Genomic DNA, 25,267 nt, shown 5'->3' with positions numbered 1-25,267 from the left:
AGACGAAAAGAAAAGAAAGAAATGAAAAATTTAATTGCTGGCTCAACGGGACAAACTGTGCATATCTAGTACATAAACATTCAAAATTGCTGCCTTAAAGTCAAACTGAGCTTCTTTAGTGTATACTATAAAACAACCTAAAATAAAATTGTCGCCTCAACAGTGTTAAACATTTTTGCATATGTAGTGCAATGAATACTAAAGAAACATTCAAATTAAGCTTCAACAGACTGTGCGTATCTCGTGCATACAAAAGAAATGCATTCAAAATTGCCAACTCATAGTCAAACTGAGCTTCTCTGTATACTAAAGAAACACTTTAAAATAGCTGCCGCTGTCAAACTTTGCATATCTAGTGGATACTAAAGAAGCATTCGAAATTGGCATCTTAACACAACTGTCTATTGCATACTAAAAAAAAAAATTTAAAAAAATCAATATTGCTATTGTAATGCAAGCTTTATAATTAGTGAGCACTAAAGTAACACGTTCAAAATGAGCGTCAACACACTGTGCATATCTAGTGCATACTGTACCAAAAAAACAGATTCAAAATTGCCAACTCAGTCAAACTGAGCTTCTACACTAAAATACATTAAAATTGCTGCCTTGACAACATTTCTAGCACATACTACATAAATATAAAACTTAGCATCCTAACACTGTCTATTGTCTACTTTAAAAAAAACATTCAATATTGCCTTTTTAATGCAAGCTGAATTGGTGAGTACTAAAGTAACATGTTCAAAATCGTTGCCTATACAGACTAAATTGTCAATTTCTAGTGCACACTAAATAAAAAACATTAAAATTGCTGCCTCAAAACATTCACGGTAAAAAATGCTGGTTTCCATATAAATACTTTGTTGTCCCAACACAAATCAATTAAGTTAGTGGATTAAACAACAACTAAATTGTCCCCCCAAAAAAACTTAAGAATTGTGTTATTTCAACTCATTTTAAATAAGTAGTTTGAACAAACAGCAGAAGAACTCGTCAAAAGACAAAAGAGTGTATCTCGTGCATACTAAAGAAACATTCAAATTGAGCATCAACAGTCAAACTGTGTTCAGCTAGTGCATACTAACGAACAAGTTCAAAAATGATGCCTGGACACAGTCGAACTGTGCATTTCTAGTCCATACTAAAGAAACACTCTCAATAACGGGCGTCTTAACACAAACTATGTCTATTGCCTGCTACAGAAACACATTCAAATAGCCACCTAATAATAAACTGTTTGCATTAAGTGCATACTAAAGAAACACATTCAGAACTGCTGCGAACTGTGTTTCAAGTGTTGTTTTTGAAGACTTCTGGCCTTGATCACTTTCCATTCTAGCATGTGTATACAAAGTATACTTTGGCTTAACATTAACAATGGAAGAGTTCACATGCAAAAAACTCTAAATCCCGTCTGAAATTTTCTCCTAAAATTTGCATTTTTCTCAGCCTTACATGTTTATGTTCAGTTATTTTACTTTAAAGCCAATGAAAAGAACTAGTTCGTCACTATAAAAGTAAAATTACAGAGCTTACACACAGGAGTTGGGAAAAAAAAAATGCAAATTTTAGAAGAAGATATCAAACAGAGTTTTTTTAATATGTTTTTTGCAACTAAACTCTCAGATGTTTATTCAAAGTAATCTGGTTTTCTGTTTTGAACTGTTACATTAATTGTCATAAGAAATATAGCTTTTAACGCACTGCTACATTGTATTCTTTTGTATGCAAAACATTTCATAGCGAACATTAAAAGTAACACTCCTGTAACGTTTGCATTACTAAAAGGAACGCTTAACCCCAAAAATTGCAATTCCGTCATCATTTACTCTCTTTTCACTTAACCCAAACCTCTAAGTTTCTTTTGTGGAGCACAGAACGCTGGAAACGTGTAACCATTGGCTTCAATAGTATTTCTTTTTCCAATGGAAGTCAATGGTTACAGGTTTTTTAACATTCTTCAATTCTTCTTATCTCGATGTTGTTAAGGTTTTTTTTTAGAAATAACACTCACAACTTTAAGCCAAAACTGTTTTTGGGACACACTTATATTGTAAGCCCAATATATTGCCTTGTTTGGAGTTTAATAAAATCTAAAAACTTTGTGGTCACAATGAGTCCTGCAAAAAAAAAAAAATAAAATAAATTCCTCATAGTCAAAGATGAATAAAAACCTTTGTGAAGCACATCTACATTCATGCACTGTGTGTATGTGTGTGTGCGACCGTGTGTTAGGGTGCTGCATACATTTATTTATTTCTTTTCAGCCTTAAAAACAGATGGTTCCTTGTGCTGAACGGAAGTTGTGTTAACTCGGTTGGCTCGTGATTGGTGGCTGCCGTCCAACGCGGGTATCGGGGAGGGGTGTGAGGAGAAGTGCGGGTGGCTCGCCTACTTCAGATGTGCTGTGAAGGGAACAGAAGGAAGCGAGTGTTGTTTTTCGTGCACTGCTCTTCGAGTCTTAGCGAAGCAACACGGGCCGCGATGGGCAACAACCCTCCGGCGCTCCTGTGAGTCCAGACATATGTAACTGTGTAAACACTGCGCTGGAAGAAAAGCTGGTGTTGTAGAGAAAGTCAGCCAAAGAGCTCGTCGCGAAGTCCTGCTGGGAAGAACATAGGGTGTTTGTTTAGTGCGCGCTCGGGACCCACTTGTGCCTCTTTGTGCTTTATCAGGCTTAATATTTCAAGAGGAAACAGCATTTGATTCTGGAACAGCATGGAACATGCGGCGCTAATATCTGTAGATTTAATAAGAAACAAGGACGAGTGATATACTGTTGAGAGTGACACTATGTGTGGCATCAATGCAACTTATTATGGACTACAAAGGGTTTTGCAAGATCCTAAACATCTATTTATAAACTATTAACTGCTATTAACTTTAAGTAAATTATTTTAAAACAAATTTAAATTAATTTACACACACGCAAACACACACACACAATTAATGGTTATTAATATATATTAAACATAATTCCATTATTAATTCAATAAATTTGAAAGATATGGGTAGTTTATAAAAAAGATATTTTCTGCGTTTTGTATCTTTTCTATTTTTATAATAATAATAATAGTTTAATATATTTTGCCATGATATGCAGATATGTGTTTAAAACACTTTTTATATCTGTATATCATGGCAAAATACATGACACTATTCTTATTATTATAAAAATGTAATCTTATAATTTTATTAATAATTCATTTAATTAAAGTGACATAAAAAAGTACCAAAAAAAAGTACAAAAATATGTGAGAGTATAATTATCAGGATTTTTAAAGGGCGCCTGTTTTACCTCTTTTTCAAGATTTAATACAAGTCTTTTGTGTCTCCAGAAAGTGTCTGTAAAGTTTCAGCTCAAAACAGCCATCAGATTATTTATAATACCTTTCAGAATATTAGGATTAGGAATATTAGGGCTGAACACAATGTAGCTGTTTTTGTGGCCTCAGGCTACGCCTCGGCTGCTACAGGTAAACAGCACAGTGACAGACATAAAGGAAGCAGATCTCACGTAACGTTTGTGAGAAATACCACAATAAGAACCTTCCCAATTATTATTGATGTATTTGTTGTGGAGTTGCAACGATGAGTCACATAAAATGTTGTTAAAAAGTCCACGCAAGTTCACACACAGCAAGCGCGTTTAACTTTGCACAGTGTTTGAACGCAAATGTGATAGGATACATATTAATATTCACTGCTGATATCCGTTTTGTTAATGTACAAAATAAACCTGATTTAACATCCACAAACCAGGATTGAAGCGTCTTCTTTTTTGCTAATTGTTCTGACACGTGGCTGTGGTGATGAAGATGGTAAAATTGCTGTAATTCATTACAAACATGCACTGATTTAAAAATGCCTTAAACTTGTAAAACTCACTCTTGATCACATTTGATGATGATTGATGATCACAGAGAGCCGAACAGATCTTTTAATTCAAGTTGCTTTGCGCATGTCCTGTCTTTTGGATGATAATACGCATTACTACAAAAATATGTTAATACGCGGCTGCCATTACGGTGGGCGGGGAAACCGCACTCACGTTGCAGTCTGCCTCAAAACGGGAGGGAATTGGATCCTTTTTTAACGTCAGGAAATTTTAATTAAAGAGACTTATTGGGCTCTATTTTGATGGTCCATGCGCAAAGCGCAAACGCTTTCAGGGCGTGTCAGAATGCATTTTTGCTAATTTAGGACGGGAAAATCCGCATTGCGCCGTGGTGCATGATCTACAAGGGTTGAGTTTATTTTTTTAATGAGTTATAGGTGTGTTTTGAGAGTAAACCAGAGTCTCATCTCCCATTCCCTTTAAGAGCCAGCTGCATCACACCATAAGCGCATTTGCTATTTACAGGATGTAAAGTAAGTGGAAGTGGAAAAACTGAGCATTTCACAAGCAAACAGTTACCAGATAACAGTATTTTTTTTTAACAGAAAACAGTAAAACAGAGCATCTACCAAAAATGAGAGATAAATTATCTACTTTCACTTTTGCTCTTGGATAGGGAAACCTTTACACACAGACATCAATTAGCCTATAAATAATTATATTTCGTTTAAGCGCAAATATTTGTTTCAAAACTATTTCTAAATTCAGTTCTAATTTCCAGCAAACGAATAAATGAACAACAATAACGAAGTGTGTTCAAAAACCTGAGTTATATCCTAATACACATGCTGTGCCCCATATGGTCTAAAACCTGCAGGTGGGCAAATCTAAGCTTGTTTTTAATAAAACAAATATAAATATGGATATAATAAATAATACTGCTAATAATAATAACATAATACAAAAGCAAATTGTTATGAATGAACTGAAAAAGCCTCCCGAGATGAAGAAGACATAAAAGCAGTGGTTTTTCATATTTATGTAGGCTAAAAAAAATAATATGTTTTGTAACATTTTAATCCTTTATATTTATATCCTATTTATAGTCTTATTATATCCTATATATAGGCCTATCCTTAATATTTGAATTTTTTCATATGTGAAGATATTTGCGTATTGCTCTACATCTTGTGTGTAGGCTATTAAGCAGTGTGTAAGCGAGGCGCAACTCTGCGCTGGAGTTTAGACCGGGTTTGTTTTGGTCTTATAAAAAATCTATTATAGTTTCTCAAAATAGCAACGCGCCAGCAGTGCGCCTCAGAACGCCTTCCTTTTTAGACCAGAACGCCTATGGGCACACATATGAGCGCAAATACATTTGCTATTTAAAGAGCGTGGCGCAACGTCTCAAAACGACTCTTTCGCCAAGCTGAAACTAGCAAACAAGTTTTGCGCCGCGCCTTGCGCCACATTGCGCCGAGTGTATGATAGGGCCCTTTGTCTTTATGTCACCCCAATATGACTGTGAACACACTATATACCTCCACACAGTCCTGTCCAAACACCTTACAACGGATGATTTTCATCATAAGTGCCCTTTAATGAATTAAAAGTTTTAAAAGAAGAGGATTTACTTGGAATAAAATGCTTCTTAACATCATAAACATCTTTTTGTTTGTTCAGTTGAATGCATTTTGCTAAAATGAATGATTGTTTCCTTTAAAAATCTAATCCCGAACCTTTGAACTTTGTGTAGTTTAAATATTTGGTTGAAGTCAGAATTTTATAAAAGAACAAAAAAAAATGTATTCCTTTATATATTATTGTGTTTAACAGAGAGGATTTATTTTCAACATTTCTTATTATTAAAGTTTTCATTCTACTAACTGACTTCTTCTATCATTGCCATGATGACAGTACTTCATATTTTATTAGATATTTTTCAATAAAGTATTCAGCTTAAAGTGTAATTTAAAGTCTTAGTTGGGTTATAATTAGGCAAGTCGTATAAGTTGTATAATAATGATTTGTTTTGTATACAAAAAGTCAGAAATAAATATTGCTTAAGGGGAATAATTATATTGTTATTGTATAAATTATATTATACCTTAAAATGGTTTAAAAAAAATAAAAAATGCTTTTATTCTAGCCGAAATAAAACAACAAAAATATTATCAGTAATAATGGATCATTTTCCTCGCTCCATTAAATATCACTTCAGAAATACTTGAAAAATAATAAAGATTTTCACAGGAGCAGTAATAATTTTGCCCTCAACTGTTATACTATAATAGTTTGCCGGCTCTCTGCAACTCTCACATGGTCGCCCACGGAAGCTAAGCAGGGCTGAACTCGGTCAGTACCTCAATACGAGACCACAGGGGAAAGCTAGGTTGCTGCCGGAAGTGGTGTTAGTGAGACCAGCAGAGGGAGAGCGCTCAACCTGTGGTCAATGTGGGTCCTAACGCCCCAGTATACTGATGGGGACTCTGACGTCTCATTCGAAAGACGACTTTTACTGAGTAGTATAACCGAGGAGATCCTGACTCTCTGGTCATTAAAAATCACAGGATGTCCTTTGAAAAAGTGTAGGGGTTTAACCCCGGCACCTGGGCCAAACTTACCTACTGGCCTTTGACCATATTGGCCTCCTAACCATCCCCATATCATAATTGCCATCATCACTGTCTCCTCTCCACCAATCAGCTGGTGTGTGGTCTGGCGCAAAATGGCTGCCATTGCATCATCCAGGTGGATGCTACACACTGGTGGTGGATGAGGAGATTCCCCCAAAAAATCTGTAAAGCGCTTTGAGTGTCCAGAAAAAGCCTTTTATATGTAAGAAATTTTTATTATTATTATTATTATTATTAGTATATATCAACAGAAAAGACACTGATAGGATTTGTTGCTGTTCTTCAAAGCACTGCTGCAAACCATCAAGACACATTAAATCTGTCATGATGCGAAACAGCCATACCCTTCCTGCGATCTTCATCTTATCAACATATGTAAACAACGCCAACCGCGACATCATGCTTTCAATTTTCCGCTCGCTCCACACACGACATTTGAAAATCATTTATCCAAAATCCAAAACAATGGGCTCCCTCCATATGGCTTTTTTTTATTTGTGTGCATCTGGCTCAGCAAGCAGCATACAGTTACCATCCTATATTTCCAGCTTTATTCGCACCTAGCAATGAAAGCCAAAAGTGAAAATTGAAGGCAGAAGGATCGTGTGACGGGATTAATTAGACAAGGCCAAGTGAAGTCACACTCTTCATGGCAACACACTTGAACCTTCAATTACGCACTGCACAAAGCAATTAAAAGCCTCCGTCTCTTGCTCTGTCCTACGGAGTCTACCTGTTACTGCTGTTTGCTTTCTCTGCTGGCTCCCCCCGGGGCTCCAGGTCCAATCCGCAGCTCGGTAATTACAATTGATCAATTGTTGTCGGGAGGTGAAATGACTTGGTTGTTTTAGCCAGAGCTCAATTTGAGGTGTCCATTTTTAACGGGTTATTTATATGGCAGGTGGTTAGGAAAAGAAAAGCGGAGAGTTGGAAGAAGACAGAGCAAGAGCAGAGGGAGAGAAAAGACCATTTCTAATCGCTGATAGATCTCAGATTTTTTACTTTCACTGTTTTTTGCGTCCCCGGGTGGATAGGAAAACAATTTTCAGAAGATGTTCAATTTCTCTTTCTGTAATGATCTGTGTATATTTGTTGTATAGTTTTGTAGAGAGGTTAAGGATAAATAGATTTGGTTACCTGGGTCTCTTTTTTCCTTTTGAAAAAGCACAAGTTTAGAAATATTTCTGTCACAACTTCATTTCATGCATTTTCAACTAAAGTTTAATTTATTTATTTATTTATTTATTTATTGGCCTGTAATACTGTTGTTTACCTCAAATTAATATAACCTTTGTTTTTTTTGTTTGTTTTTTTTTCACCTATTTTATTTCATTTTCATTATCTGTTCAGATTTTATAAGTAATTTTGTTGTACATTTTTATTACTCTATTAAATGTCAATAGAGTTTATGAACCAATTAATTAACTAAAATTATTTTAGTTTTATGGTTTAAGTTTTAGTTGTTTATACAAACCAACTTTGGCACATAGCCTGCAGCTTGGTATGCAAATATCTTAAAAAAATAATCTTATATTTTTAATATATCAATTTATGCATACATCTAATTACAAAATTATATTCGACTGTAAATAATACTTTAATTCTTTCAATCTGCTTCTACATGCATTTTTGTCCTGTTGTTTACACCTAAATTGATAAACCTTTCTGTTTTTTTTTTATCTATTCCTTTATTTTTTTCTTTAATTATGATCTTATTAACACCAATTTAATTTAATTTTTATTGTCTGTTCAGATTTTATTTAGTATTTTTTGTACATTCTTATGACTTTTTTTCATGTCTATAGCGTTTATGAGCCGATTAATGAACTAAAATTGTTTTAGTTCTATAGTTTAATTAAATTATAGTTGATTAGTTTTATTAGCATTTAGACTGTTTTGGAATAGACCTGAAACCTTTTTTAGGCAATGGCCACTAGTAAAAAAATAAAAACAGAAAATACTGCATTGGGCCAATAGACAAGTCTAACACAATTGGACAATTTTCAGAAGATGTTCAATTTCTCTTTCTGAAATGATTTGTGTATATTTGTCGTATAGTTTTTAAAGAGGTTAAAGATAAAGATTTTTTTTTGTTACCTGGGTCTTTTTTTCTCTTCTTTTTTATCTATTGGTGTATTTATCTATTTCCTTTATTTTTATTTATTATTATTATTATTATTATTATCTAATTATGATTTCTTGTGTGCTATTTGTTCAGATTTTATTTAGTAATTTTGTTGTACATTTTTATTACTGTTTTTAGAGTTTATGAATCAATTAATTTAATAATTATTCTAGTTTTATGGTTTAATTTAAGTTATTTTAGCTATTTATACAAACTAACTTTGACCAATAGCCTGCAGCTTGGTATGCAATTATCTTTAAACAAAACTATTATCTAACATTTTTAATATGTCAATTTGCACATAAATTGAATCACAAAATTATATTTTACTGTAAATAATACTTTAATTAATTCAGGTTGCTTCTACATACATTTTTGTCCTGCTGTTTACCCCAAATTGCTAAACCTTTATCTGTTTATCTTTTCCTTTATCTATATTTTCCTATATCTATCTATAATGATCATCTAATTGTCACTTATTTTATTTCACTTTTATAATCTGTTCTGATTTTATTTAGTATTTTTTTGTACATTTTTATTACTATTTTTAAATGTCTACAGGGTTTATTCAACAATTTTTTTTGTTTTGTTTTATGGTTCAATTAAGTTTTAAGTGAAAAAAACTTATTTTTAAATATATCAATATATTCATAAATTTAATTACAAAATCATATTCTATAGTAAACAATACTTTTTAATTTATTTAAGTTGCTTCTACATAATTACATTTTTGTCCTTGTCGTTTACCCCAAATTGATAAACCATTACCTGTTATTTTTATTTTATTTTGTGAATTTATTTTATAAAGAGAGGTGTATGTAAAATAAAATAGCAAAAAACACTATTTTTTAAACAAATTTTTGTCAAAAAAAGAGGTGACCAAAATAACATCAAAAACCCATCACAATCTAAAACACGTTAAAAAAAGACAACAGTAAACAGGCTCATAGGTTGACAGCCAAAACAATACCACTTCCCGGAAAACAGACTTGTACATTATAAAGCCATATCTGCTATACAGCAATGGCCATACTGCACTTCCCAGAAAACACTCAATTACAGTATAATGCCGTATCTGCTGGAACAAAGAGTATCATTAAGCTCATAATGATGTGACTGTGGTGGCTGACGCCGGGCACATATTTCTCTCCGGCACACAGATACTGTCCTTTCACATTACTCTCTTTCAGCCCCTGAGACGTCACCTCTGGGCACAGCTCGCACTTATACAAAACATTTGACTGATTTACATCTATCAGCCTATTCTTCCTCAGTCACGCTGTCCTTCAATAAACACAGCATTAGGCCACAGTTTTGTTTTCTGCATGACGTGCATTGAGCCGAGACTCCCTCTATATACCACCTTGTGTTCTTGTCCTCAAGCGATCTTTAGCTTGAAGCAGTTTGCGAAACTCAACCCACAACAAACAGAACACTGCACAGACAGATCTGCCACACTTCCTTAAAGCTGTCGTGTCTCCTGTGGTTTCTTCGGTTCTGGATCTCAAGCCAAATCCTACACATTTCAAGTGCAAGATGCTGTTTGCACTACACTTTACACTTACAATGCTTTTTTTCTGAGAGGAAAAAACAGTCCCACTTTATATTAAGTGGCTTTAACTAATACAGCGGGGAAAATAAATATTGAACACATCACTATTTTATCTCAAAAAACGTATCTCTAAAGGTGCAGTTGACTTGAAGTTTTAACCAGATGTTGATAGCAACCAAAGATATGCATATATGAAAAGAAACTGAATTTAATTGGTTTACAAATGAGGTTGTGTGTAATAAAATTAAATGGCACAAGGAAAAAGTACTGAACACATAAAGGAAGTAAGGGTAAGAAAGGCATTGAAAGCCCAGCCACTTGAAATCGCTCAGCAGTTATTCAGCAAACCTCTGCCCTTCATCATTGTAAATGAATATTAGCTGGTTTGGTTTCATCTCCATCACCCTGCTAATGCAGCTGTTGGACTAAAGTGAATATTTCAGCAAGACAATGATCCAAACCACAGCCAAGGAAACTCTCAGATGCTTTCAGAGGAAGAAAATTAAGCAATGGTATAGCCCAGCCTATTACATGACCTATAGAAAATACTAAATAAAAATCAGATTTGATAGACGTGACCCCAAAGAACCATCAAGATGTTTACACTCTGTTTAAGTCTATGAAAAAAAAAACACATCTGAGCAATGCATGAGACTTTATTCTCCATATGAGAGGCATCTTTAAGCTACCATTACCAAAAAAAAAAGCTTTTTATATGAATTATTTAATACAGATCACCAAACCTAGTCCCTAACCTGTATCCCACCTCAAAAGCACCTCAAGTGTTCTGCAATACATTATCAAGTACACTATATTTATATATTAATACAAGTACATATTAGTTATTCCAGTTATACTGGAATAAACCAAGAGTTATTAAAAAAGCAGGCTTAACAAATACGGTTTTTAGAGCGCGCAAAAAATCTTTAGCTCAAAAATATACAGTAAAAAAAAAAATATATATATATATATATATATATATATATATATATTTTTTTTTTTTTATCACAATAAAATATAAATTTAGAAGGTTTTTAAAATTAAGACAGCTTAATTGAAATTAAAATGGCTTCGAAAGTTAAATTTCAACTTAAGCATTTAAGTGAGCAACATATATTTTTTTTACAGTCTGCATTTCACTCATTTATCTGTATACGCTTCTGTTGGATACAAAATAAGATATTTTGAAGAACGTTGAAAACCAGTAGCCAAGTCATTTCAAACAATAACTACTAGTTTCTGACATTTTACAAAAAAAAAAAAAAAAAAAAAAAAAAGCTTCTTTCGTGTTTAACAGAAGAAATTAAGCGTTTTGCAAATAAAACCACCAGGTTAAATAAAAAAAAAAAAACACACACACACACAAAGTAGATAGTAACTATCTCTTTAAGTGCATTTAGCAACTGAATAAGCTCCAAAAAATTCAGTCAGAACTGCAAAAAAGTAACTTCTCTTTTTATTTTACAAGAAATGTGCAAGAAATAATAGAAATTATATGTTAATCTTGACTCTGTTGCCAGATTGTGTTGAAAGAAACACTATAGTAAAAATCCCATATTAAACTTAAACCCAAATAGTTGGTAGATACATATGCAGCTAACAAAACACATTCCAACCTGCACCTGGCTGCTTTTCAACTCCATAAATTGGTTGACTAAAGTACAAAAACACAAATAAATGTTGCTTATAATAAGTGGACATGGCAACACATAAAAAGCGCATTCTGCAATGAAGCCTTCCAAACAAACAAAATCTCTGGTGGTTTAGATAAAATCGATAACCATAATGTCTTGCAACATTACTTTTCAATGATGAGATCATATTATCGAAATTAGACGAAAAAAAATAAGCATGTTGTTTTTGTAAATGTTAGAGCGATTGTAGGGCATCCATTCAATTTTAACAATAAGTTTACAGTAAAATCAATGTAAACTAAAATAAATTTCCTCAAAAAGATTTTTCATACAGCAGTAAACCTAAACGCACCTTATCAAATGTTGCATCCCAATATTATAATACAGCATTTGTGCTTTCTTTTACTATACAACAGTAAATCTGACTGCACCTTAGCACAACAGAAGCAGTATTTAATATTAGCATTTGGGCTGTTTTGGAATAGACCTGAACCCTTTTTTAGGCAATGGCCCACTAGTCAAAAAACAGAAAACACTGCTTTGGGCAATTACTATGTCTTACAGCACTTTCTATGAATATTAAAGTGAATATTATAATCTTAATTGAATATTATAAACACAAATGTTGTATGCTAATATTCATGAGGATGCCACAACCACACTTAGCATTTCTTCTACGTAGCCAGAAGCTATTAAACGACATCCTTAAAACATTAAATTGCTCAAATGCAAACTTATTACAATCAGGTCAGGTACGTTTCCTTTCTGTTTATGAAATAGACTACTGTAAATGCTAATGCTAACAATAAAATTTATCTAACCATATTGCACTTCCTGAGAGGTGAAAATGCATTTTCATTTTTTGTTAAATGTTAAAAATGTTGTATCTAGGTTACTATTTTGACACAAACTGAACAAAATCTACTATTTTGACCTTTTAGCTTGCTATTGTGGCTAACATGCTACAATAGGTAACCTTGTGTTTGATCCATTTGCTAATTATGTTGTCAAATTCAGTATTCCATGTTTTAATACTTAACCAGAAAACACTGCTTTGGGCCAATAGATAAGTCTAACAATGCTCTCCAATCATATAAAAGTCCACTTAAATAAGTAAAATAAAAATTTTGTTGTTAATAATGCTAAAATTTGAATTATTGCAGTTGCTGGGAGGGAATATGCATATATTTTGTTGTAGATGTTAAAAGTTGTGTATGCACTATATGCTATTTTGACTTGCTAAACTGACTTTAAGCTTGCCAATGTGGCTAGTAACTAAAGTTACAACGTCACATTGGTAACAATTGGTAGCCTTGTGTTTGATCCACATGCTAAGTTGTGGTTGAATTTACTATTGCATGTTTTAATACAAAAACAGAAACACTGCTTTGGGACAATAGAGTGGCGCAACTACACCTTGTAGGCAAATCTGCTGCAAGCATAAAACTGGTTTCCTCGCTAAAACCCCTATAAGATTTTCCCATAGACTTTTTGAAGATTGCAGTGTTCAAACACATTTCGTTACACTTACACATTTTGTCCAACTGGATAATCCTCACAAAATAATATAACTTTTACATTTTTGGATCTTAAATGCAAACACAATAACTAAACAGCTAACAATTAGGCTATAAACAGACTACACTGACTTCAGGGTGCTAGCCTGTGACGTTAGCACCACCCTGCTACAGACAATGTTTCAGGCTTTTTAGAATTTTTAGAATTTACGTTTTTTAGAAATATGGTTCATGACAAAGATTTACTCTCTCTATTTAGCATATTATAATCCACGTTATATAAACAAATACATAAAAATAGTATATTATTTTTGTATTATTACAGGTATTAAACATGCATCGTTATTGGATAGTTTTGGATAGTATTCATGTGGAAAATAAATTTGCATTGCATTACAGTTGTTGGAAGTTGCTGTTTTATAAATGTGCCTAATATTATTATCACATGACATATTTAAATAAGTGTCTCGCCCTCGTGCATATAGTAAAAAACTAGCAATGGCAGTCAATTACAAATCCCAGATCCTTTTTCATAGATGACAGAAATGAGGGTACATCTATTAAAAGCCTGCCTATCGTTGATAAAGAACAACATTTAGTATTCTTTTTTTTTTGTCACGAAGTTCAGCGGAAAGCAGCCCATACAGTCACATATGCTATAAATTAAGGTGAGTGTAAAAGATTTTGAGGAATAGTGTAAATATCGCATTTATGACACAGTTAAAAGTGTTCAGATGAAGAAAAATAAGACGAAAATCATTAGATGTATGTTAGATTAAAATAGCTTTATTAAAATAAATAATCAAAAAATGAAACTGTCGTGATGACTCAACAAGTAAAAGCCTTATATACACAGAATATGAATGCCCAATTGGAAAAGTACTCAAACTGTAAATTAGTTAACCAAATAGCAGATAAATCCAAATGCCTGAAGCAAGCTGTACATTTAAAGCGGGCTATGCGTTCCAGACAGATCAGCTTGATGACGTATAATGTCTCCGACACCGCCTGTAGTCCCATTTAGCAACTTGATAGCAACCGTCTTTTAAAAGAAGCGCAAACAATTTTTAAAAAATCAAGAGTGGTTTGTAACTGATGCGTTTTATCTCATAGAATAAAATGTAAGAGTATCTTGAGTTTGTGGTACTTTTGAACGTTAAGCGATTTAACCGAATTCCCATTCAAAAAACCCATTGACTTTGCGGGACTGATTAAATGGAACTTGCTTCTAGGTTTTTGCTAACAAATGGACATCAAAGTCCCTCCACTCCAGAGACAAGTCTAGCAGCACTCTCCAATCATATAAAAGTCCACCTGAATATGTTAAACACAAATGTTCATTCATTCATTTTCTTGTCGGCTTTATCCCTTTATTAATCCGGGGTCGCCACAGCGGAATGAACCGCCAACTTATCCAGCAAGCTTTTACACAGCGGATGCCCTTCCAGCCGCAACCCATCTCTGGGAAACATCCACACACACATTCACACACAGACTCATACACTACGGACAATGTAGCCTTCTCAATTCACCTGTACCGCATGTCTTTGGACTGTGGGGGAAACCGGAGCACCCGGAGTAAATCCACGCGAAGGCAGGGAGAACATGCAAACTCCACAGAGAAATGCCAACTGAGCCGGGGTTCGAACCAGCGACCCAGTGACCTTCTTGCTGTGAGGCGACAGCACTACCTACTGCGCCATTGTCCTGAACACAAATGTTGTTGTTAATAATGCTAAAATTTGGATGTAGCTAACCATATTACTGCAATTGCTACTAGCTAAGATGCAAATATTTTGTTGTGGATGTTAAAAGTTGTGCGTCAACTAGTTTGACACAAACTTTTAGCTTGCCAATGTGTCTAATATGCTTTAAAAGTTACAACAACACTTAGCATTCCTTTTATGTAGCAATCAGCTTTAAATCTACACCTTGAAAACATTTAACTTTCAAAATATAAACTTACTACAGCTGGACCAAGTACTTTTCCACACTTAAATGCTATTAATAAATGCTAACGACTTCTATGTTAAGCTGCTTTGACAAAAACACTGTAAAAGCTCTATAGAAATAAAGATGAATTGAATTTAATAAATGCCATTAATACCATAATTAACCATATTACTGAGGTCATTGAGAGGTGAAAATGCATTGTCACAAATCTCAAAATCTTTGTCTGTGCTACTTTGACACAAACCAACTTTTAATGTGGCTAACATGCAACAACAGTTAACCTTGAGTTTGATCCATTTACCCATAATGTTGTCGAATTGTTGCATTGTTTGTTTAAATACAAAAGCAGAAACACTGCTTAGGGCCAATAGATATGTCTCACAGTGCTTGCTAAGAATATTAAAGTCCACTTTAATATTCTAAACACAAATTCTGTATGCTAATATTTATGAGGACTCAAAGAACCACACTTTGCATTTCTTCTATTTAGCCAATAGCTATAAAACTCCATCCTGAAAGCATTTAATTCCCAAAATGCACACATTTCAGGGGACCAGGTACGTACTGTCTCTAGACTGGAGAATTGAGATGTCTCAGGCCGTTCTCTATGATGTGGCTTCAGGTAACGAAGTTAGTCTCGTTTGCAAAACAGACTCTAGCTTGAGCAATACTTGCTTTAATTCTCATTGAGGCAGCAAATTGACAGACCTCCCTTAAGATCTTGACAGCTAATGAAGATTTAATAGCAGAATTACGATCGTTAAAAACAAATGACTGATTCTTAGGGCAGATGATGAGCTATTAATTTAACCTTCTCTTCCTGTAATAATGCCGGACAGTCAGCCAGTTATTAGATCATAATTAGCTTGTGCAGTTTGCATGGAACCAGAGAAGCATGTTGTGTCTCAATATTTCTCCAGGGCTCTGTAGTAAAATGTGCTCATATATCACGATCTGTTTAAAAAAAGAAAAAGTATGGTCCCAAAAAAAGCTATCGCTGTGATTCTGCTGGTCTGTGTTGAAGTAGATGGTTGAGAAATGATAAATCGCTGATTAAGCGTGTTTGTGCGTGTGTGTGAAGCTCTCCAAGTGGCAGGCAGCCATATGGAAGCAGGCTGAAATGAACTGGCCAGCACTTTGTTGTGACAATATGGCCACGCAAATATCTAAGTATACACTAATGCTCTGATTAACAGCGATTTTCTACATAAGTGCTTTTATTCTAGATAATTATTTTACTTTAGAACAATTTTCATGGATGCATCCCCTACTGATGTTTTTTGCTTGTTTTGTTTGGTGGGAGAGTGATGTTTGTGCCAGAAGGTTTCCTCGTAGCACTGAGATTTTATTATTATTGGTTAAAAAAAAGCTGCTGGTTGTCATACAAATGATGCACACAAAAAAAGGGAGAAAATGTGAATGTAAAAAAAAACAATTAAGCATATAATCAACACATTTAAAAACTAAACTAAGAAACTAAACAGAAACTGTATCACACAAGTAGCAGTGCGATATCGGCACTGATGGGAGGTGCAAGTTGTGACTCTGTACAGCCAAATTGCACGGCTCCGAGTGTGATATTGCAAATCCTTTTGTATGAGGAATTATTTTGTTCCGCTATTTATTCACATCTGCAACTAGCGATCCGAACAGCACATGCCATTGCTACTTCACCATCGTCACTTTAGAGCTCATATTTGAATAATTTTGTAGCGTAATACCTAAAGTGATGAGATAGCAGGTGATTTTGCTCACGTTTTACGATTATAAGGCTGAACGGCATGAAATGCCATCAGTCTACAAAGATTTCCCAGTATTTCTATGTTGCAATTGGGAGATCACAACAATAAACCCCCGAAAAAGCCAAAGCAAAGCAAACACTACCAATTTACAATGGTATAAATTCAGCACTACAACATAAAAAAGAGACAGATGGACTTAAAGTGTCACCAATTTTATAAAGATTTGATCAGCTGTAATTTTGAATCCGAGTTTTTCGTTCCCCAAGGATGTATTATGCGGTCTCTGTTGCCATCTTGTGGTGGAACGTCAACCCTCTTTGCTCTGCTCATTGACAGGCTAACGGCCGCCGAAGGGCTGAATCTCCAAAATGATAAATATTTAAAATAGGAGCTATCCTTAAAAATACACTGCATAGTTGCAATCCAAACAACTACATTATCGCTTAAAAAGCCTCAAAAGTACATCATGCCGAAACAGCGGCAATATTTGCCAAGTGAGTCTATCGATCTTCTGTCACTATGTGGGTAGAGTAATATACAAGGGTGAAGAGGCTGTACGAGTGCTGTTATTGCAGAATATCACATGGGAGAAAATGCACCTCAATCAAGCACATATGCTATTTTAATACACAGTTTGGAATTTTATGTGTATTTTTAGCAGTCGTTTATTAAGATATTTTGAAATACCTCATTCAAAAAGAATTTGAAAATTCTCTGATAATTTAATTGCTTGTAAGAACATTTCTCTTATAAGAAAAACATGCTTTATTCATTAATGATCCTTTACAATGCCAAAACCAATGGGGAAAAAATTAAATAACAATGTGATGTGATGAAACAAGCCTGTTATGAAAAAGCCGGAATTAAAATGCAATGATTAACTAAAAAACTAACTTTTTAAAATTTCAATACTCTAAGAATCCAAGTTATGAAAGCCACTTAAAGTACTTGTACTTTCGATATTTCTGTCATGCAATGCATTGTCATTCATGCATTTTTAAGAATGTGCCACAACTGTTCAAACCCTTTTTGGCCACCGCATACAACAGATAGGCCTGTTAGAGTCTGATTGCAGTGTGTCAGTGCATGTGAATGCTAACGAGTGTGCGCATATGTGAGTGTGTCCTGTGCCAGCGCTGTGCTAAAAATCTGCTCCCTCAGCGGTTTCTCTCTCTCTCACACACACACACACACACACACACACACACACACACACACACACACACACACACACACACACACACACACACACACACACACACACACACACACACACACACACACTTTCCCCCAGTGCCTCACGGTTCTGCTCCAGGTTCTACCCGACCACAACCTATTAATAGGCAACATATTTGCTTTTTTGTGGCATGCACTCACAGAGGCGTTCTCCCTTATCATACCCTATCAAGGGAGTGAACAAGTGCGCTTCTTCTCTGAGAGGAAGTCACCGCTGCTGTGACGAAGGTGTTGTGGCACCCAGGGGTGCTCGGTCTCCGTCTTCATCTCCTATGGGTGAGAAAAGAGAAGCTGAGAAGAAGTGTATGTCACAGCCGTAAACCCCCCCAGTTTTCAACAAGCCGCTTCTTGTAATTAAATGCACTTGCTGTGTTTTTTTTCCTCCTGTCACAGCAGGAATTATACTATTGCAACTCGCACCAAATATAGCTAATTATAAAGAAGACGTTAGAGCACTTTATGAGGAATAACAAGGTGATAAGCCGTCTCTGAAGCTGGAAGTGAACTTTATCACCAAACACTGTCTGCGTCTAAGACTGAGTAACAGATCTGTAAACTGGGAAAACAGGAGCTGATTGGTTTGTGTACTAAATTTGGGTTGACAAAAACTAATTACTTGTTTATCATTCATGTTACAAAAAGTTGCTTTCCGATTAAAAAAAAAGTAGCAAGGAAAAGATTTAACAGGAGAATTAAAGTTTTTAAATGTTGATTTAATCAATAGTTACAGCTCTGACATCTCACTATAATATAAAAACTTATTTTAAAATAAAAAAATATCATGTAAGTTATATTGGATTTGTTTAAAATATAATTTTATCATCAATCTTAAAATAAAACTTTTGGTAACACTTTAGTTTAACAAACAATTCTCACTATTAACTTGTGGCTCATTATGGGGCCAGAAAGAATCTGCAAACATTTATTTTTATTTTTATGATATTTCTGCGAAAAATTTTGTAAAAAAAAAAAATAATAATAATAATAATAATAATAATAATAAATAAATAAATAAATTATGCGGATTTATGCATAATGATTTTAGGAGTATCATAACTAAAAACTTGATAAATGAAAAAAAAGACTTTTATTTAATATTTCCAATGCAAATCCAATAAAATCCACTTATTTGGTAAAAAAAGCAAGTCTCTTAAAAAAATATATCAACTAAAAAACTGAAAATATTACTTTTCAAACTGTATTGTACATAAATCATTTGAACATTTTAATATTACTATTATTATAACATAATAATATTAGTGGAATTAATTTAATTAAATATAATAATTGAATAAATATACAATTACACACAAGTAAATAAATAGAGTCAACGATGGGCTCAAAATCTGCAGAAACCTGTGGATTTCTGCGAGCGCAGATTCTGTGTGGGCCTACTTATTACCATAGATATTGGCTGTTTATTAATTCTTACAATGTACATATTCTGCATGATCTTATTCTACTATATTCCCATCCCTAATCCTACCTAATTTCTAAACTTAACCTTAAGTACTTTTAATAGGCAACAAATTAGCTGTTTGTGGCCAAAGTCATGGTTAATGGATTAAAACTATACCTTAAATTGTGACCAAACCTTTTTTGCAAAATGTCATCACAAATGTATCACTTTTAGGTAATTTAATGCATCCTTGATAAATTAAAAGTATTACCGTGTGATTATTTAGGCCAGGGGTCACCAATCTCGGTCCTGGAGGGCCGGTGTCCCTGCAGGGTTTAGCTCTAATTTGCCTCAACACACCTGGATGTTTCAAGTATACCTAGTATGGCCTTGATTAGCTTGTTCAGGTGTGTTTGATTAGGGTTGGAGCTCAAATCTGCAGGACACCGGCCCTCCAGAAACAAGTTTGGTGACCCCTGATTTAGGCGTTTTAATATTCTAAATGTATATGTTGTTATTTTCTATGGAAATAAAAGAAGTTATTTCTGAAGTGTTCACGCATGTTTAAACATAGCAGCTTGTTTAAATTCATGGCCAAGCTTCAATAAGGTCCAACAAACTAAATAACTGTCTTAAGATAACTAAAGTTTTCACGTGATCCTCCAAAAATAAGTCTAATATCAATCCCTCCAGGAATCCAATGGTTCTTGAGATCAAAAAATGACACATTTACAAGGTTTTTGATTATTTTCAGAGCAAAACACAAGAATAGAAGCAAAAAATAATGCCATGTTTTTTTAGAAAAACCAGTAATTTTAAGCCATAAATATACTTTAAATAAATGTTTCGCATCAAAATCGTTGAGGGTCTGTAATATGCTGATTTGATGCTTAAGAAACCAACTTATCCAACCTATCAACCTGATCCACAGCCTTAGCTAATGGTCCTAAAATCTCTAAAGCACAAGCTTATAGTTAGTGTATTCGCTTAATGTGCTTTTTATTGCAATCTCAAGGCAATTTTGAACTTTTTTTTAATTATTGGCTAATTTTTATGATCTCATTTGTGTATTTTTGTATGATTTACTCATCCTCCAATGAAACGGAGGCATTGACCCAGTTTGAGTCAATGCCTCCGTTTACAATCATACATTTTCATTAGAATGAAATGGTATGAATTTGTATGAATCAACCACTTTTCTGACAATCTGTAAAATAAAAGTTAAGTTTTATAAAAATTAAATCTGGCTGGTGTATTTTGGGACTCTCAATGTCCAAGTGACATCATCTTGCATAACATAAACCATCAATTATCACATTTTCAACTAAAACTTTTCATTAATCTTATATTAAATAAGAAAAAACACCTACATGGATGATTTTTGGTGAAACCATTCACTTAAAAATATGTTCACTGTTTGGTCAAACTAAAGTCAATTGTTTTATGTTCAATCCACTTAAATTTGTAAAACATAAGTTAACTTAAATCCTTCATGCCTTCCCAACACAAATCGATTGTGTGGACCCCAGAATTTTTAAGTGTTCTTTAAATCCATTATAAAATCTCCCTTCCGTACGGCCACAACACAAACAAGCCCAATTTCACAACCCCGCACATAAACGCCTATGGCAAACTTTTCTACTCCTGTGAACATAATTCGCCAGAGTGTTTTGTCGGCGGTGCAGAGAGTCATTGTTTAAAATAGCAGTGGTGACAGCACTGAAAGCACTGAGCGCCGTGTCCTGTTGATTGGAGCGCTGATGGCCCACCGTTTGTCAGCGCTCTCTAAAGCCTCATCGGCAAACAGCAGGGCTCCCTGATTATTTAATTGCTTGTAAGAAGCTCATTAAGGCCTCCTATCCATCATAAGTTGTGCAGTGAGAAAGATCTGAGAGAGAAGAGAGAGAGGAAGATTAACACAGCCCACTCCGTCCCCGTCTAGACTGAGCATTCATATATGAAACACTTACAACATCTTACAACATAACGTCTTCATAAGTCTGACTGCAATATTTCATCCAGGTCTACATAAGTGGATGTTTTGAATGTAAAGAAAGCATGATTTGTTCACTGTGCACATGCAAGCGTGTCATTTGAATGTTTTCTTTTCACCCTCAAATTTTTTATTTGCATTGACCACAGTTTTAACTTCCTAAAATGGCTGACTGGAAATATGGAAATGATGTTACAAACGCACTCACAGGTGCTCATGCTTGGATCTTTATTGGGCTTGACTATAATAAAAGCTCTCAAGATGCCTGCAGGCAAGAATGATGAAAACAGCGGTTCATGCAAGACAACCAGTTTTGCATTATGGTCATACATAAATGTTTATACAATTAAAAATGAAATGTTTTAATAAATAAAAAATTGGAATTGTTATTGTCAAATGTATTACTTGTAAAAAACAATTTAAAAAATAAGAACCAAAAAACTATAACTATTTTATGCAGCAGAATTACATGTACTGTCATGTATAGTTTGTTAACCTATTGTCTACACATATAAATACTAAATTTAAAAATAAATCCAAATTTTAGATTTATTAAATTCCCAAATTTGGATTTATATCCCAAGATCAAATTTTTATTTTATTCAGAATTATTTATATATTATTCATTATTAATTATTCATCATTAGATCAATAAATAATATAAAAATATATATGATATGAAAATAAAACGATTCCTACATTATCCTGTAAAACCCACCAGTCAACTTTATCAAATGAAATCAGTGTATTTAACTCAAAATTTACTTAAAGTTAATTCTACTCATTTTTGAAGAGTTTTGAACTCAGTGTTGAAGGTAATGAGTTAACCTCATTGCTTCAACTTAAATGGAGTAAGTCCACAGTACTCATATAGATTAGTTTTTTTTTTTTTTTAACTCAAATGGATTGAAGCAATTGGCTGTCTTAAATGGTTTGAGTTGCCTTAACTTATTGGGTTTTACAGTACTCAGTTGGTTTGAGTTCTCTTCATTTATTGGGTTTTACTGTGCTCAAATTGCTTCGTTCATATTTTCCATACATTAACTTGTATTATCTTTACATTTAAAAGATGTTCTGTGACTAAATTTTTTTTTTAGTAAATACATCTGTTTAATAAATCTGTTTTGTTCAAATGCACCAATATATATTACCCATATTCACTGAGAAATGGATCAAAATATAAATTTTTCAAAATAGGGTGTACTTATATATGCTGATTACTGATCATATATATATATATATATATATATATATATATATATATATATATATATATATATATATATATAAAAATAAACACACTCACACACATATATACACAAACACATACATCCACAAAAATAGGTTTCGTTGTCTATAGATGGGCATAGAAAGTCTAGCAAGGACAAATGAACAAACATCTGAATGATCTGAACCTTCAGTATATGGTATAATGCATTTCACTAAGTTTAAACTTGCATGTAAACAGGTGCAGAATAAGCTCTGGATGCTTGGCATATTAATTGCCGATCATTTGCAAAACGGGGTGGAAAAAAGTCTTTTGCCAAAAGCACGTCTTGCAAGCTTCCAGCTGGGATCGTCAGGGGCAGGCTTGTTGGCATCGTGGCAGCATATGTTTGGTGCCAAGAACACCAACGATTTGCATTTTCTTTATATCAATTTTACAAAGCCGAAATGCTCTCTCTTGTGTAAAAATGATCGGGATTTGAGTGTTGCAATTAATCACAAGTGAAATATATTTGCCGATGAAAAGCCCTAATTCTAGTCGAGATTTTTTTTTTGCGCCTATGAGAAAGAGAGAGCAATCAGTTACTTGCATTACATCTGCACTGAGCTCGCAGGCGCACTGTGATGAATGTGCCTTTAAGGCTGTATAGTTTGGCTTCATTTAGACTGGCTTGAAAGATAGAAAGAAAAATAGCACTGTGGTGTATGTGGGGTACTGCAAACACAATCAGTCATTCGTGGGGTGAAGCACACGAAAAAAAAAAGCACAGTTCCTTTGTCTCAAAGACTAAAATGCATGTTTTCTCCTAAAGCCAAAGCTGAATAGGGGATGGCAAAAGGCCACATTTTGAATATAAAACTTGAGTGCCGCTCACAGAACTTAGCAGTTTTGAAGCTGAAAACTCTTGAGAAGCATCTTTGAATGGGAATAAAATGCAGATTTTGTCATTTTTAAATGTACCATTTCAATAGCATTAAATAGCAATAGCATTTCTGAAAACAGACTCATTAACAACTCCTCTCGAGAACCACTTTTTAACCCATTCAGCCAATCTCAGAGTCTGGCAGGAGCACCTTTAGCCTAGCTTAGCAAGAATAATTGAAACTGATTAGACCATTAGCATATTACTAAAAAAAAAATTCCAATTTAAAGCTTGACCCTTCTGTAGTTATGTTGTGTGCTAAAACTAAAAGAAAATGAAAGGTTGCCATTCTCTAGGTCGATATGGCTAGGAACTATACCCTCATTCTAGCATAACAATCAAGGAACTTTGCTGCCGTACCATGGCTGCAGCAGGTGCAATGATATTACACGGTGCCAGAAAATCTGTTAACTTACATCAACAAAACCAACATGTCCATCTGCTTGCAGTTTCATATCCTTGAAATTATGGAGACAATTGTGTGAGAGGATTCAAAACATTTACTTTAGTGCGGATCCAGAAAGCATCTTTCTGAACTGGAATTCACAGAAGATAACCGGTTTTGAAATCAAAATGACTCTTGGGTCAATTTTAAAGAAGATGCTAATGGTCTAATATGATTAAATGATCTATGCTAAGCTATAGCGCTCCTGCCAGACCTGGCGATCAGACTAATCTATAAATACCTTATCACTCTTTAACTCTTGGGGATTTGATAAAAAAAAAAAGTGGAGTATTTCTTTTAAAGCATCCATTTCAAGCTTTTCAAATGTTTTTACATGCAGTAACTCTGTTGTGTAATGTGTTCTACATTATTTTGTGGACAGTTAGATATTGAAATTGGGAATAGATGGCAAACAATATCTTATTAAAATTTTTAAATTATATCAAAAACAAGGTCATGAATTTGCAAGTTGCATCAAAGCTTTACAATTTACAATTTCTGCTGCAGTAGACATTCAATTTTAGATTTGGTCAAGACGGTAATTTAGGTGTCTTTTAAGGCATTGTTGGTTCTACTGCTGGTTAGTATTTGATTATCAGATTATCTCTTTAGGGTTCAGAATGAATAGGGGATGGCAAAAGGCCACATTTTGAATATAGAATGGTCTCTAAATCAAAAATGTTCATGGACCAGAAGTTCTGAGTGAAGAGGACTTGATGTTCAACCTAGTTCAGTTGATAGAAAGACAACAGTAACTTAAACTACTACTCATTAAAACCAAAGTCTGCAAAATAACAACTCTGAAACCTTGAATAAGATGAGCTACATACCATACAGGTTCTAGTCCTGAAGCTACAGATCCCATAACTGAGAAGAAAATGACAATCATGGATTTGAAAATGGTTGCTTCATCTGACGGTTCTCAATTTCTGCTGCAACATTTGGATGGTAGGGTCAGGTTTTGGTATAAACAAAGAATTGATCCATCCTGCCTTGTATCAAAGGTTTAGTCCGGTGATGTTATTGGGAGGCATATTTTTGCCA

The 25,267-nt window shown here is 34.0% G+C and overlaps 1 long non-coding RNA gene across 5 annotated transcripts in view; it reads right to left on the bottom strand.

Moving 5' to 3' along the window:
* LOC141377870 (uncharacterized) overlaps positions 1–25,267 on the bottom strand; it is a 57,700-nt gene that overhangs the window by 5,534 nt on the left and 26,899 nt on the right. Inside the window, exons 2-4 of one of the 5 annotated variants that reach the window (XR_015509735.2) lie at positions 18,378–18,506; positions 827–2,608; positions 11–220 (exon numbers count right to left, since the gene is read on the bottom strand). This is a non-coding gene — a long non-coding RNA (uncharacterized LOC141377870). Of the gene's footprint in view, positions 1–10; positions 221–826; positions 2,609–17,720; positions 18,176–18,272; positions 18,507–25,267 lie in introns of those variants that run through there. The other 4 variants (XR_015509732.2, XR_015509734.2, XR_015509733.2 and 1 more) reach the window with 4 other exon arrangements.

The sequence above is a fragment of the Danio rerio genome, chromosome 15 (genome assembly GCF_052040795.2).
Source record: "Danio rerio strain M-AB ecotype USA chromosome 15, GRCz13ab, whole genome shotgun sequence".
Taxonomy (NCBI): Eukaryota; Metazoa; Chordata; class Actinopteri; order Cypriniformes; family Danionidae; genus Danio; species Danio rerio.
The sequence above is the reverse complement of the archived record's forward strand: the minus strand, read 5'-3'. Positions and strand labels throughout refer to the sequence as shown.